This window comes from Vespula pensylvanica, chromosome 7 (genome assembly GCF_014466175.1).
Source record: "Vespula pensylvanica isolate Volc-1 chromosome 7, ASM1446617v1, whole genome shotgun sequence".
Lineage (NCBI taxonomy): Eukaryota > Metazoa > Arthropoda > Insecta > Hymenoptera > Vespidae > Vespula > Vespula pensylvanica.
In genome coordinates, this window is record NC_057691.1 from 2,850,301 (window position 1) to 2,866,621 (window position 16,321).

A 16,321-nucleotide genomic window follows, 5' to 3' on the forward strand; every position below is an offset into this window, starting at 1 on the left:
ATCTATCTATCTATCTATCTATCTATCTATCTATCTATCTCTTTCTTTCTTTTTTCTTTCTTTCTCTCTCTCTCTTTTCAACATTCTCCTCCTTCCCTCCTCTCTCGCTGCCACCCTTCTTCCTCGTCCCCACCCACTCTACCCTCCTCCTCTCCCTCTCGACATTTAGCCCGTGCATAGCCAAACTTATGTACAGTTAGCTGCGCCGAGGCTAGCCGCGCCGATTTTTCTGCCGTTTGCGACGCCCGCGAAACGCGTTCTCGTTCTCTCGTTCTCTCTCTCTCTCTCTCTCTCTCTCTGTCTCTCTCTCTCTCCCTCTCTATCCATCTATCTATCTTTCTTTCGGTCTTTCTCTTTTTTTCTTTCTCTCTTTCTATTTTTCATATAGATATTCGCTCTCTTCTTTCGTACGACACTCCCCTTACATGACCCTGACTCTGACGCCTTCGAAGAGACGAAAGTTTCTTTTTTCTAACTAATCTTCTTCTTTCTCTTTCTTTCTTTCTTTTCTTTTTTTCTTTGAGATTCCTCGTTTAACAAAATCGAAAAAATTCGATCGTAACGATCGTTCAAAAACTTTTTAGACATTCGTGTAAATCGAACCGTGAGAGGCAGAGAAAGACAGGAGGCTCGCGCGCGTCATTCAATTAGTCAGCCATCGCAGCTATTAGTAAGGACGAGGCGCGATATTTTTTTGCGCCGTCGGCCGTCCGCTAGCCGTCCGCTCGTCTTCCTTCCTCCTCTTGCCATTCGCTAAATTATCGGGCTCGTAATCTATAAACGGGTATCTTTTAATGTCACTTATAATTCTGATGCATCTGTGTCAACACAGTGCAAGGTGTTTATCTTTTCTTCTTCGTTGACGCGCGAATGTATCTCTAGATCTGAAGCGATAATGATAATGAGACTAATGGATGCAGATTCGTGTCCTTCGACGTTTAATCGAATCGTCGGACTCGCGATCGATATACGCTATCTAATTATTGAAAATTCGATCGAAATAATTTATTAGTCGCAAAGTATTTTTTTTCTTTGTTTTTCTTTCTTTCTTTTTTTTTTTTATCGATAATCCTTATCAGCCTTTACAATAGTGCCGATTCACGACGATTCCCCGATTTGATTCGTTTTCCGTGGAAAAACAAATAAGAGAGAAGAAGGGAGAGAGAAAAAAAGAAATAAGAGGTAGAAGAAAGACGAACGTTACTATTCATCGACGACATGCATCCCACATCGTATATCGTTCGCCGTTAAAGAGAACTTAACCAACACGTATTTTCGATGCGTGCCATCGTCTTGCGAAACTATGACCTTGGGTTACTATTTTGCTTCTTACTCGCGCGGACGTCGCAGAAGGATAGACGTATTCGTCCGAGAAACACTTTCGTTTTTTTCTTGTCGCTGGTAGGTAGTGTCGTTCGAAACTAGGTACGACGAGGATTCCTTACTTCCCTGTTTTCCCCCCGCGGAACTTATCGTAAACGAAGAAATTTGTTGCCTCGGTCCATTCGCGAATTCGACGTTCCTTCGAATAAAATATTATTTACGGGGGGAAACGTATAAATAAATATGCAACGATACGAGCAATCGTCGGCGAAAGGAAAGGAAAGAAAAGAAAAGAAAAAAGAAGAAAAGAAAAAGAAAGAGAAACGTAAGGAAACTAAAAGAGAATCGATTTACGGAATATCGATCGCGTTAGCGAGTAGCTCTCCCTCTAGCAGGTCAAATTTCTTGACGTTCGTGTGTGCGTGTATTTGTACGCGCGCTCGCGTATGATCCGTCCATATAATTGCCGGATAAGCACGTTCTCGATTGACTTATTCGAGAAGATACCTCGTTACAAAGAGGCCTCCTTTCGATCGTTTTTCTCCGACTCGAGCGTTATTATTCCGACAAACTTTCGAACTCGCATACCACGTCGGTTTTATCTCTCCTTCGTTTGATGCCTTATCGCTTAGCGTTCGTGATCTAACGCGCGAGACCATCACCAAGCCCGAAGAAATGATTTTATATCGCGTCGTTACGTTCGTCCGAGGCTGTTTCTCGCTTGATCAGCGAATTTTCGTCGATGTTATCGTACCAAACTCGGTACATACACTTTGCTTTCACGATATCAAAACAGTGCAGTCGCAACAACGATCGTCGAGTTTCAAGTTCGATATTATATTGATAAGAAAATACATTGAAAATTATTTCGCGAAGCTATGCCTTTATCTGATAATCGTTTACAAACGTGAGAGATGACTTTGAATTTGAAATAATCCTTTTCCCGGCGTTTCTAAGGACCCATGAACACCCATGATTATTTCCCATACCATTACGAATCTCTACGTACCCATCGACTTTTCTGCGGTTTCACGATGGTAAAAGGATACCAATATCCCCGGCCGACGAGTTTAAAATGTCTTTGGCATGAAGTCTCGTATTACCGCTAACCAAAATTCGCTTCGATCACATGCAAAAATTTCGTGCCACGTACGATCCCTTTCTTTTTCATCACATCGCGATCTTTATCGGAATAACGATCGCAAAGAATCTCTAGACTCGATCGATTCTTATTTCTTTTCTCTAGATATATATATATATATATACATATATATACATATATATATATACCTCTATTACGTATATATATTATATGTATAATATATATGGGGATATATATATATATATATATATATATTTCCCATCCAGTTTTGAGCGAATTTGTAGTCATTTATTTATAGGCGAAATTTTAGTAGATATAACAAGATTATCCAGAATTTATCCTATCGGTTGGCTTCGTGCAAACCTATTTGTGGTATGACTAAACCGTCCGGGAGATAAGATTATAAAGTCGCAGTTGTCGCCGATGTTTCTTGTCTAATGACCTCTGCAGGCGATACCGCGAGGTGGATATTTTTCTTGGTTTATATGATACAATTGCATTTTGCACGGACGAACGTAGGATATTAATCATGGTCCGAGAGAAAAAAGAAACGCGAGGAAAGTATAAAAAAGAAACGGAACAAACCAAATCAAAACAAAGCAACAAGAAAAAAACAAACAAGAAAGAAAAGAAAAACAAAACGAAAGATCAAAGGAACCATTTGGGACTACCGTATAGTCCCATATACGGTAGCTCGTACGTACCTATCTACGTAATGAAAACGTAATATCGTGCGAAAGTATTTAAACGGCTCACTTAAAACGTAGCCGATTAACAGCATGGCGGTTACGTCACACAGAGGCGTCCCGGCTGCCACGTCGACTACGTAGAGATGTCGATACGTGCCAAGTATATTCGTGTAAACTTTTATATATACTATATGTAGATATACGCTTGTACAGGATGCACAAAAACGGCCATCTTTTTTCGCGAGGTATATAATCCTCTTTCTTTCGTACTCTATGTAGGCGAGAAGAAGAGATCTTTGACCCGAACAAGATCCGAAGTCGATCGGTAGCTAAACGCAGTTTCTTCGCCGAGGCCGCTGATCCTTTTGCCCGACTACTTGCTTTTCATTCTGACGCGAATGAGTTATAAACCTCACTCGTGTTGTCCCGGTAGGAAGAAACACGTAGTAGTACATCCACCAACACTGCTTTAGAGTCTTATTATCGTCATCGACGTCAGTGGAATGGTATCAACATCTACCATGGTGGACATCTCTCTCTTTCTCTCTCTCTCTCTCTCTCTCTCTTTCTCTCTCCGTGGATTCTTTCTAAAAATAAATCTTCGAAGACATGTAATGGGATAATAGAATAGAATTCTTCCTGGCAAGAAGCGCGAGACACAGAGGAGGACCAGGACAGAAGGTATATAATCGAGACGCGAGTATACGCTCGAAAACTGGTTCCCTCTTTCGTACCTTCCACCCGTCGAAAAGAAATGTGCTTCGTGCCGCTGTTGCTGCTGCTGCTGTTGCTGCTGCTGCTCCTGCTGCTGCTGCTCCTGCCGAAGCTGCCACTACCGCTGCTGCTGCTGCCTCGGCTGCTTGTCTCTCTTACGTTTCGTGTCGACCGACCGGTACGACGTCGACTTAAGTCATCTTTGCAGGAAGTGAATTCGTCGAGAAAGAGAGAAGGATATATATATATATATATATATATATATATATATATAGTTCTTATTCCATTTTTATCTAACCAGAAGATTCAAGTTTATAACGCGAACTCTCTACTTTACGCTTGTTCGATTAGATCATTTGTTCGTTCGAATGATTTATTTCTCTTCTTTCATTTCTTTCTTTCTTTTCCTTCTCTTTTTTTCAATTCATTATAAAAGTTATCCTCAACGAAGTATACGCGTATCTTCCGTAAATTAGTTAAATTCGTTAAAGTCCATCTTTGAAAAAAGTCCTTGGATCATCGATCTAACTATCTTTCTTTTCGTGCCGAACGAATACTTCGTGCCAAAGACGGAGAAGAAGAAGACGAAGAAGAAAAATACGAAGGAGAAGACGAAGAAGAAGATGAAGAAGAAGGAGGAGAAGAGGCTGCGGCCCTTTTGCACGAGGCTCGCTAGCAGATTGGACAGGACGGCTCCCTGCACGTTTGCTATTCGTGCGAGGGCCATGAACCCCGAACAGGTTGCCCCCTTGGACGTTCACCTTCTGTAGGAACACCGTTCCCCCTCCCTGCAACAGGCTTCTCGAAAACCTGGCTCGCTGGCCCTTCCTTGTGCTCCATCTCGTTCCAAGGACTCGTCCGTCTCTTTCCAACCCTCCTCACCTTCTCTTTCTCCCCATTTTTCTCCCCGTCCACGAAAGCTGGCCACCCTGACCCTGAGGACCTATGTCGCTTCTCTTCCCCACCGTACTCGGACCCCTCAACACACCTACCACCCGTTCGTGCGTACTATAGTCACGCTACACCGACGGTGTTAGATAATCCGACGCGTTAAAAATCTGTCGATCTTCTAAGAACACCTTTGAAGGTCTAAACACGATATAGGTACGACGTCACGATATATTATAAATTTTTTATTTAATATCTTAGATATCTCGTTGCTCGTATTATTTTTCGTTATTTTTCTTTTTCTTTTTCTTTTCTTTCTTTCTTTCTTCTTTTTCTTTCTTTCTTTGAAAAGTTTAACTTGCAAATTGTTGGAATAGATAAGTGGTTAGATTTGCGACATATATTTTTCGCTCTTCGAGAGGACGCTCTCCGGATACGGAAAATAGCATTACTTTGAAAAATATGCACGCTCGTGAGGCACGTAGGGGGAAAGTCGTTCGAATCGGTCGTAGAACGTTACTCGCTTCATCGGTTGGTTGCTGCTGGTCGATAAATTCTTTCCTACGTCGGTGACCTGTTTACGTAAAAGGAACTACCAACATTTGGAAAAAAGTTATTCTCTTAGCTACCCTTGTAGAAAATCGATGCCAAGCACGGTTATTATTGTCGAGAGAATTTTTAAACGTAGTTATACACATACATATAGGGTGAGCCTGAAGTTCTTAACTGATATTAACAATCATTGACTCTTTTTCGAAACTTTTTTTAAGGCTAATATATTTTTTCTCCTTTCTTTTTTTCACCTAGCCTAGCAATTTTATTAAAGAATTACATGCTCAACAATATTATACGTCGTTGCTACGATAGCAATCGGTGATTTGTTTTCTTTTTTTTCATTATTAAAATCGCAAGGTAGGTACGATTCGACCCGCGAATTTCGAAATCGTCGGCTTTGGATTTTTGCAACGACGAACGGAATGACGACACCGTTTTGGACGTAAAAACCGCTTTGAAAAGTTGCACCGATTTGCAGTATTCGCCGAACAAAGAAAGGACGAACCGGTCGAGCGCTATAGATGCGTCATCCGCCTAGAATGCAGCGTACATAGAAACGTCTTAGGCAACCGTGTGGCCGTTTCCTAGAGTTTCAATTACGCTGACGATATATCTCCGACGGACGATATCTTCCACGAGGAACTCGTCGAAACTCGATGAAACAATCGGCGTTCTGTTGCAACTCCACGAGATAATATACATCTTTCTCGAAATCTAATTTCGTTTGGTTCACAAAATATAATTCAATCATCGCCTCGAAGATCTTAGCGGAATCCAATTGTCTCGAATTTTTCTTTATCTTCTTTTTTTCTTTCTTTTTCTCTAAAAGTAAAAAAGATTGAAATAGATTTTTTTCCAACGTCACTTTACACTTTATTCGTTGGGCTCGTCGTAGCAATCACGATTCGAACGAATGGTCCATCCGAATATATATATATATATATATATATACATATATACATATATATATATATATATATAGAGAGAGAGAGAGAGAATAGAGAGATAGACACAAGGTGGATTTCAAATAACTACTCGTACCGATAGAAATTCTGTCTGACCGCACAAACGATATCCACTCGTAGAATCATTTGAATTTTACCGATCGCCCCGCTGCTCATTCCTCCTGACCTGGCTAATAAAAGTAACAATAGAAGAAACTTATTATTAGAGGGCACTCGAAGCTAAGAACGTTTCTCTTTAAACTTGCTCGAGGAAAATCGATCATTATAATATCGATTAACCTTAACTTAATCAATATGCAACGTGATACATTAATGAAGTCGAAGAAACTGGTATAAGTTTACAAAAATAATCTTTCATTAAATCGAACGACTTGTCTTTTCTTTTTTTTTTTCTTCTTTTTCTTCCTTTCTTCTTTTTTACGACTATAATCTACGGAATTAATTTAGATTAAATCATTGTGCGCTTTCTTTTTCTCTTTGGTCGCTTGGTTTTTTTTATTATAATACAATCTTCGAGAACGACGTATCCACTATCGTCGTTGCTTCGTCAATCGATTTGTCGTAATATCTCTCGTTGGTTTCTTGTTCTTCAAAAACTATTCACCTTTCACGATACATCGATAAAATCTTAGAATGATTCCATTCGTCAATATGATACATTTCGAAACAATGGCAACAACTAGAACAATAACAACAATGGAATTCGCTATATAACAACAAACAATTGGCAATAAACAAATGCAAGGAAAAAAAAAGAAGATGAAGAAGAAGGTCGAAAAATAAAGTGGACGCCTAACGCGAGAAAGCAGGAAGCGCTTCTCGCGCTCCTGCAATTTGCTCGATAAAAGGAGCAGCCTGGTCCCTAATTCGGTGCGTTACCTTCCAATTATATGCGGGTTCGTTCTAACGCATAATGAAGAAGCGGAAGTGCGTCCCCGTCCGTTCGTGATTCGAGGCAAGAGTTTTGCCGGGAGCCCGTCAGCCATGCAATGCCATATGAACATACACACGTACACACACATGCATATACGCACACGCACGTACACACATGCATACAAGTATGCGTATGTACTTGCTCGGCCCACGAAGCTCCGAAATAATAAATAAATTCACCGGCGAAAGCGGTACCGGATGTCCGACCAAAACTACACGTATGTATAACCGACGTCGATGCTAACGACGACGCAGCCCGTTGCATGCGGAAACGACAAAATATATATATATATATATATATACTTTTAAGTATATATATATGCATATGCATAATGTATATATATATATGTATACTTGTGTATACATAAGTATATATTATATATTATATATATGTATATATGTATATATATGCTGTGTATATATATATATATCAAAGATATATAATATATTATACAATATATTTCATATATATATATATATATATATATATATATATTAAAGATCTTATGATTATAATGAATACTATCTCCTTGCTTTTCTTATGTACACAAGTGGTCATAATGTAAAGACAGTTTAAAAACTTCATTCTGTATTTCTTTTTCGTTTTTTTTTTGCATCGTAAGATTAGATATTTCACGAAATATCTGAGAAAACAGTGACGTTCTATCCTATTGCGACGATGTTTTCCTTTCTTATTCTATCCTCGATCGAAATAAACGATGGAAGTTCTATACCGGACGAACTAGCGATGGGACACGGTGACTCGAGACATTTACCTGTTGTGATTGATTAGACAGATAGTTGTGGTATCTAAAAATTGAGATGATACGGGTTAGAGAAGCTAGGTGTGGTCGATCGGCGAACGGGCCGGCAAACTCTTCGAGGTCGACTCGATCGTTCGGAATCGTCGTCGATCGAAGTGTTTCGCTCGATGACGCAAGGACACGGTTGGTTATGAAATCGGCGAAGCAAGGCCCATAGAGGCTACGCGATTTTTAGACTCGTTTGCAGATTTCGCGACACCGTTGCATAAATTACATACGTACATAATTCGGCCGTACATGTATATAAATGTTCACGTATGTATTTGTATACTTTGTACCGTCGATGTACTTACTTGTTACACGTATGTACATCAACGAAGATATTTTTTCGGAAGGAAAACGATAATTATATAAAGTATTTAAAGTCTAAGTACGCTAATAAGAAGTAAAATTTTCATTTTTACATCTTGCTCGTATATTCGACCGACAGAGAATTTTATCCAACGTAAAAGGGTGCTCGAAAACCGGAGTGTTTTTCGCTACACGTTAAACGCACTTGAACGCGACGCGGTGTATTAACGCGACGATTTATCCTGAGATTTCTCGTGCCGATAAAGTTACTTTCACCAGAAAAACCAGATAGCTTTCGCGATTTTCGTTTTAGAATGGACAACGGCTCGGTGCATACGTTAAACTCGTCGCAAGAGTTTACATGAACACCTGTCCTTTGGTCGTACGGACGTAAGGATATCATGAAAAATTAATCCGTAATATTATTTTATATCTCATATGTATTTGTATACTTCGACCGTAATATTATTTTATATATATATATTTTTTTTTCTTTTTCTCTTTGCTTGTCTGTCTTTCTCCTCTCTATCTCTCTGTCTCTTCTTTATTTTTTATTTGAAGAATCAAGCGATGATAATCCTCTTACGATATCTTCTCCAATTTCTCGCGTAATTACGCGATATAAGTCATCGTCGTTTCTTCGTAAGAGAAACGATCAGTTCTCGTCTTGGCACGTCTAACTTCGAACGAAAGGGGTTATCGTTTTCATTTTCGAACGATTCGCGATCGTCCGTTGACGATAAACTCGCGTTCGTGACTTTCTTAATCAATATACTCGTCGAATTTATTATTTAATACATATAGGAACTCTCTTTTCAACGTATTTCACGTATCCGCAGAAACGTTTCGCAAATTCGTCAAACACAATAAGTAAATTACGAAGAAAACGTCGTGCTCTTTATAATTACACAAATATTGGTAGTTCTCGAGGAAAGAATTCGGGTCATGATGATTGCACGTCCGAGAAAGAAGAGACCTTGGTATATAAACGACGAGACGTACTACTTTTTAAATACAATTATTTATTAGACTTCGATTTAATCTCTAAACCTATTCTCTCTTCTCGGCGAAGCTATTTCGGAAACGGTCACAGAGCTGAACAGAGTGCGGTTCTTTTTTTTTTTTTTTCGTTCCTCTCCTCAAAGGATTTTCACTTATTCCAGAGGAAAAGATATTTTCACACGATAACCTCCTGGTGTTATAATCGCGATCAACTTTGCTCTACTTTCGATTATCTGATCGTTCGAGAACGTGGGGATCGGTTCTCCCTTTTTTTTCTTTTTCAAGCGCAACCAAAGACTGAGTTATTATGCGCTTCCTTACGAATTTCGTCAAAAAGCTTTTGTTAAATATGCCATTACGTAGCGTGTTCGTTGAGCAAACAAATCCTGTATGCGTGCGTGTATGTGTACTTATGTGTGTACGTACGCGCGCGCGCGCGTGTGTGTGTGTATGTGCATGCATGTGTGTATTAATTATACGAATAGCCAGTAGGAGATAATTATAATTAGGACATATCTAACCATGAGTTCAATGTAAACGCAATTCGTGCTGCCTTAACGTATATATTCAACGTAACCTTTACGTTCGTGTACGTATCTATATAAGATCGTTACACTTCGAAAACGAGCGCCTTCAAAACGGAACGCCCCACGGCGTTCGTATTTATAAATAAAAAGGTACGACCAGGATGATAGCTTGTAATGCAAATCGCTGACCATGGAAATTCGTATTTAGTAATCGTTGTCGCACGATCACGACAATACTCTCGATTCCTGATGCTCGATTATGATGTTAATATCAATTTATCTTTACTTTATCGTTAACAACACGTTATTTTCCTCTCGAACGGCGCCGATCGAACGCTTTGAGAACTCATCGACTACGTACGTGTGTTACCTATCTAAATACACGTATGTACGTTTGCTTTTAACGATGCACTTCACTCCTTTCCCACCCTCTCGCTAGACTCCCTCGTCGCCACCCACGATGCTTTTATTTTCATTTTCAGTAAATTCGTAAATACCTAACCGTAGGATGCAAGGAAAGGACGCATGTGTTTTTTCATGTTGTACATAGGGATACCCCGAGTGGGACTCCTACATAACGTATATCCGCGTCTAAGGTATGAGAGGGAGTGGTAAGGGATAGAGAGGAGAGGGTGAAAGCACGGCGTACATTAGAACGTTTCCACGTTTTCTCGGCTGCTCCAGGATGCATAGAATTTTTCAATAGAGACAAAGAAAAGCGCGTACGCGTTTGCGTACGGTCATGGCAAAGCATCCAGCGCATACTTGAAATTTCCCAAGTGTCAACACAATGTAGTTGGCTTTCTCTAAGTACTAGCTAGCTAGTCGAATCGCCGAGATCCGAATTTTTCTTTTCTTCCTTTTCTCCTTTTTTTTTTTCTTGTCAGTATTCCTTTGTTCTTTTATATTTTCTTTTTAAGAAGAACGAACAAAGTCGAGGAACGTAGACTCGATCATCGCTACGATAATCGCACACCTCTCTCTCTCTCTCTCTCTCTCTCTCTCTCTCTCGGCGTAATGAAAGTTTGTTACCACTTGGCATTGAACTTAAATATAGAATAACGCGATAAGGTATTTGCAAGAAAACGATCGCGACGAATGATGACGCAGAATGTTCGATAGCTGAAAATTGGCATCGATTGAAAACGCTTTCTTTCTTTTTTTAATGATTTATCGACTCCCCTCTCTCTCTCTCTCTCTCTCTCTATCTATCTCTCTATCTCTCTATCTCTCTCTTTCTCTCACTGTGTGTCTGTCTGAAGTAAAGAAGAAAAGAAATTTCGGGGGTGTCCAGCCAAGTCGAAAGTTCTCGCCAACTTGTCCCTCCATCGTTTTCCATCGTTCGACTTCCTTTCACCGGTTTCAACGGCGATACGCGAGCCTTCTCTCGCAGGACGCACGCGAGCCTCTAATTGTGAGCGTCCGTGTAACAATGAAATTCGTAGACCTTGGTACGCGCGGAACCGACCTCATCAAGATATACCTTTTATTACCCTCCACCCTCGTCTACTTCGTTCGCTAAACTCGCGTTACGCTGGAAATTAGATAATAAACAATTCGTGATTTCACGAGAAATTCGTATACATTTGTTCCGATGGGATAGAAAAAAAAGATAAAAATTATAATAACAACGACAATAATAATAATAATAGTAATAATAATAACAATAATAATAACAATAACAATAGCAATAATAATTTTAATCCGTTCTCCTTTTTCCAATTTTTTCTTTTTTTCCGTGCGTCCTAAACTCGTAACAATAATGAATCCAGCGAGACAATACGTCGATCGCTAATTACTCTCTTTCATTAACGTTATATTCTCGTACCTGTAGGAATCTTCGAAAGATCGAAAGCAGACAACAGCCATTATAATCATCCGGTGATCGAGCTCACCGGATTAGCCTGGGTTGCGTCGAACCCCTGGCGCGGATTCGGCATTCGATGCCGGCGATTTTACTCGCGCCACCCTCGATGCGAATGCGACTAGAGAGAGACAGAGAAAGAGAGAGAGAGAGAGAGAGAGAGAGAGAGAGAGAGAGAAGGAAAGAGGGAGGGAGGAAGGGAGGTAGGTAGAGAGAATGCCTAAAACCGAATTTCGTCGTCCGGGTTATGCATATACCCTAGTCGATATTGCAATTAAATTCGTTGAGCTCGCGGAACACATCGGTCAAGGTAAACACGCGCGTTTTATTATTTGCACGACTACTTTGTTTGCGAAAATTACGTATTCGCGCGACGATCATTGTGCGACTGTTACCATCCTCACCCTCTCCCTGCCCCTCCTTTCTCTCTCTCTCTCTCTCTCTCTCTCTCTTACACACACATACGCTGAAAACGTTGTTGGGAATGAGTAGGAGGAAGGATCCGGACCCGTTGTTCCAATGTTTTTGCAGAGCGAGACCAAACGGCATGAACTAACAATTTCGTTTGTTACCACCCGGCCCGTAGTCTTGCTCCTGGCCGGCCGGGGCTGCCTGGGGTAGAAGAGGAGGGCCGCAAAATGGATAGAGCAAGATCGAAATGTTATTAATGCTGCGCCGCACCGTCGAGAGGTAAACAAAAATAATTAATATTTATCATCCGCGATTTCCGACGGTACGGCCAATCGGAACGCAATATTCCCCGAAGCGAGACGGATCAACCGAAACGCCTGACACATATATTGCGATCTCGTTTGGTAGTAGTAGTAGTGACGACTACTGGTTGCTGTTGTTGCTACTGTTGCTGCAATCGCTGCCTGCTTTTGTCCTCGTCCTTTTTCATAAAAACCTCCGCATATTCGTAAAACGAATTTTCTCAACAGTTCTGTTTAACGACCATATCGATGGAGAATTTATATAGATTTATATATATATATATGTACATAAATATATGTATATATCATTCGTTCGAATTGTTTATGTAAAAGACAATATAATATATCAAAGATTTGTTTGAAACTTTGCTATTGTTTTCAGACAATCGCCTACCTGACCGACCAATTCGTCGTGACCATAAGGACTCGATTGACGAAATTGGAAAGGACATGGACCCCGGACGTATCCCGTTCGGAAGGTCATCGTACGGTAGGTAAGATTTCTTGCGTCTTCGTCGACGTGAATGAGTATTATTATCTGCGATTTTATAGATGACAATTAGCGGTCACTTTATCGCGACGTAAATACTTACTTACTCCCGCTATGTTTAGTTTCGTATATGTCGAATCTATTGTTCGGACGAGTATATCTCAAAACATGCGATAGGACGGATTATTATGATCTAAAGTTCGTTCGTTGCTGTCAGTTCTTAACAATTTGAAAAATCTTATCTTTTATTTAAGCGAATGTCGCGATAAACGCAGATAAACCGTTTTAGACCTTTGAAAGTTTCCTTAATTCGCAACGATAACAAAGCGATTGTAAAAATCGAATTAATTGATTCTCGTACATGAAAAAAGAAAGAAGAAAAGAGAAAAGAGGAGGAAAAAAAGAAAAGAAAAGAAAAGAAAACTAGAATTACCTATCTGATTTTTGGTAGGACGAGGAGTTGTCCTGGTAAGGCGTTGTTCGCGCCTTATCCGTTCGACTCGTAGATAGGAATCGCCGAAAAGTACGAAGACTCGTTCCGTTCCCAAACTCTTGTGGGAGAGTGCAAGACGGCAGGATGCAACGAAACAATCGCGTTCGGGAGGAAGAGTGGAAAAAGTCGGAGCGGGCTCACGAAGCCGTGACCGGGCGAGAGCCCGGGCCAAGCCAAAATTCTCAGCTCGAGAGAATTCGCCGGTCCGTCCGGTAGAATCGTATTCACGCTTCCGTGTCGTTCCTTTTGCTCGCGGTTTCGCTCGTCAAAGAACGACGTCGTCGTTCTCCTATCCTTCTTCTCTACCTTCTTCTCCTCCTCTTCCTTCTTCTTCTTTTTCTTCTCCTCCTCCTTCTCCTCCATCTTCTTTTTCTTCCTCTTCTACGAACTCTAATTTACCTTCTTGATCCGGTCGTCGTCTTCCTCCAAATGAACTTGCGATGGAATATACGTAGAAACGAAAGAAACATAGAAAAAGTCGATGATACAATCAAAATAAACATAGGTAAGAATGAGTCTCTCACGGCGTACGAGAGTTTTCATTGAAATTGATAACATTGAAATTTCTCCGAAGCCAATACAAAACTTTTGATTCTCTCTCCCTCTCTCTCTCTCTCTGTGTCTTTCTCTCTCACTCTCCTTCTCTTTTACTCGCTCACTGCAAGGCAAGTTCAAGAACCTCTTAAATTAGGCGTAGTTTACGGGAGGCAAAAACCTTTCGGGCGAACGAGTCACGGCTATTTCTTTCTCAAATCAAACATTCTGGAAATAAAGTTTCGGCATCCTATGGTCGGCCTGCTCCGTGCACGCAATGCGCACGCAACGAGCGAGCCTACCCCGAGAGGAGCATGCAAACGTCTCGTGCAAGCAGCGGCTCGTGCAAGCGTCCTGTACGTTGTGTACGCTGAAAGCGTATGAGTGTGTGAGCCGAGCTCGACCGTAAACGAATACATCAGCTAAGAAGTGGTCACGAATTTTTTTGTCTTTTGAGATTTCGTCTTTATTTATATTATGATGTTAAACCGATCTCATGACTCAAGTCCTCGAGTTTAACCTTCGCTTCATCCCTTGGTGTTTACAAAATGTTACGGATCGATGTATAGACTTTTTCGCAATGTTTTTCAAATTCGTATTTATGTATAAATCGCAATAAAGACGTTCAAGGTAAAATACAATTCGAGCATATTGAAAAATACGTTCTGAACGATGCATTCTTTAATTCTATTCTTCTTGATACTACTTGATATAATAAAGATCCATTTAAATTGGAGAAGAACGTTCGAGGCAATACTAAAAAGTATTCCATTAAAATTCATTTTGTCTTGTGTAACCGTTAAAGAACGATTTGAGAAGAGTTCATTAACGAGTAGGAAATCAAAGGTAACTAAAAAAAGAAAAAAGAATAGGTATGGAGGAAGACACAACCGCCATAGTTAACGGGCGTTTGCTTAGGCGTTTTCCCGAGATCCTCGGGGAACAAGTTCGGGTTCTAAGTGGCTAAGCCAAGTCAACCGAAGGGGCAATGCACCGATGCCAATACAAGGAGAGGGGTGGGATGTAGTAGAGGTGGCGAGGGAGGGGTGGACCGAGGCGGCTCGTATCCGCGGGCAGGTGGTCCTCGGCTCAAAGAACTTTTGTCCGGCCGTTGATCCTCCTCTCGCAGAACGCGCGATGAGAAAGAAAGCTTCTTCTTCGAGTTGGCTCTTTTCGCCATAGAACGCGGATGGCAGGACAGTTTTGTCCGGGTGCAGAAAGAGGAGGATGGAGTATTACTCCATTGGTGAAAGAAAAAGAAACAAAGAGAAGAAAAAAGAAAGAAAAGAAAAGGAAAAGAGAGAAGGAGGGAGAGAGTAGAAGTAGGAAGGAGCAGTAGGATGGCAACGAGAGAGAGGGAGAGCAGGAGAGAGAGAGAGAGAGAGAGAGAGGAAGGATTTCGAACGGTGAAATGCCTTCGAAAACGAAAGAGGCGCGCCGAAATGGGCCGATTTCCGCGTGAAATTCGAAAGCGTGCAAGAGCCAACCAGGAGTTCTTCTCTTGTCTGAGAGTTGTGCTTTGAGAGGAGATTCTCTTTCTCTCTCTCATACATAAACGTATACATTCACACAGTCTTTCTCTTTCAAATAACAGTCGAATGAAAGTCATGCTCGCTGTTGACAAGTAGAGAAAAGCGGAGAAGAAAAATTCGATCGGGGTTGCGTATACCTATCTATCTATCTACCTACCTACCTACCTACTTACCTACCTATCTACCTACCTACCTACCTACCTACCTATCCACCTATCTGCCTTCCTACCTCTCTTCTCGAGAACGATCACTCGCGAAGCTCCCGTGCGAGCGTGGAACATCGATGTAAAAGAGAATGAGGGGAGAAAGGAGAAGATGAAGATAACGATCCTTCATCCCAATTTCTACGATTGCAACAATGTCTAGAAAGGTCTGCACGCCAGCGCGATTTTTTAACAGCCTAATCAGGCTCCAACGAATAAGCCCCCGAGGAGCTTTCTTCCTCGCAATCTTTCGTTCTAGTCGTTAGGTTAATTTCGGCGAAAATTTCGATACCTACGTGGATACCATCGTAGAGAAAGAGTCCCACGCTTCTTCCATATCTTTTTCTTTTTTTCTTTTTTTTCTCTTCCTCTTTTCTTTCTTTCTTTCTTTCTTTCTGTTTTTTTTCCTTTTTTATCTTCTTTCTTTCTTTCTTTTTTTTTTTTTTTATACTTTACACCTTTTGCAAGGACTACGTCCGCGACGTAGATTTTCTCTCTCGGCGAAAGCGGCCAGCCCGGTGCTCAGCTTCTTTTGGTAAATTGCGTAACGATCGAGAAGCCGACTCGAAAGGAATTCCAATGGTGTAAAGGATCGATCGTTTTTGATCCAACGAATCTCCCCCTCCCTTTCTCTTTCTCTCCCCTCCCCCTCCTCTCTCTCTCACACACACGAACGATG

At 40.9% G+C, this 16,321-nt stretch overlaps 1 long non-coding RNA gene across 2 annotated transcripts in view; it reads left to right on the forward strand.

Moving 5' to 3' along the window:
- Nucleotides 1-16,321, forward strand: part of LOC122630343 — a 55,989-nt gene that overhangs the window by 7,558 nt on the left and 32,110 nt on the right. Inside the window, exons 2-4 of one of the 2 annotated variants that reach the window (XR_006327467.1) lie at nt 4,398-4,568; nt 12,209-12,367; nt 12,773-12,880. This is a non-coding gene — a long non-coding RNA (uncharacterized LOC122630343). The remainder of the gene's footprint in view (nt 1-4,397; nt 4,569-12,208; nt 12,368-12,772; nt 12,881-16,321) is intronic. The other variant, XR_006327468.1, reaches the window with a different exon arrangement.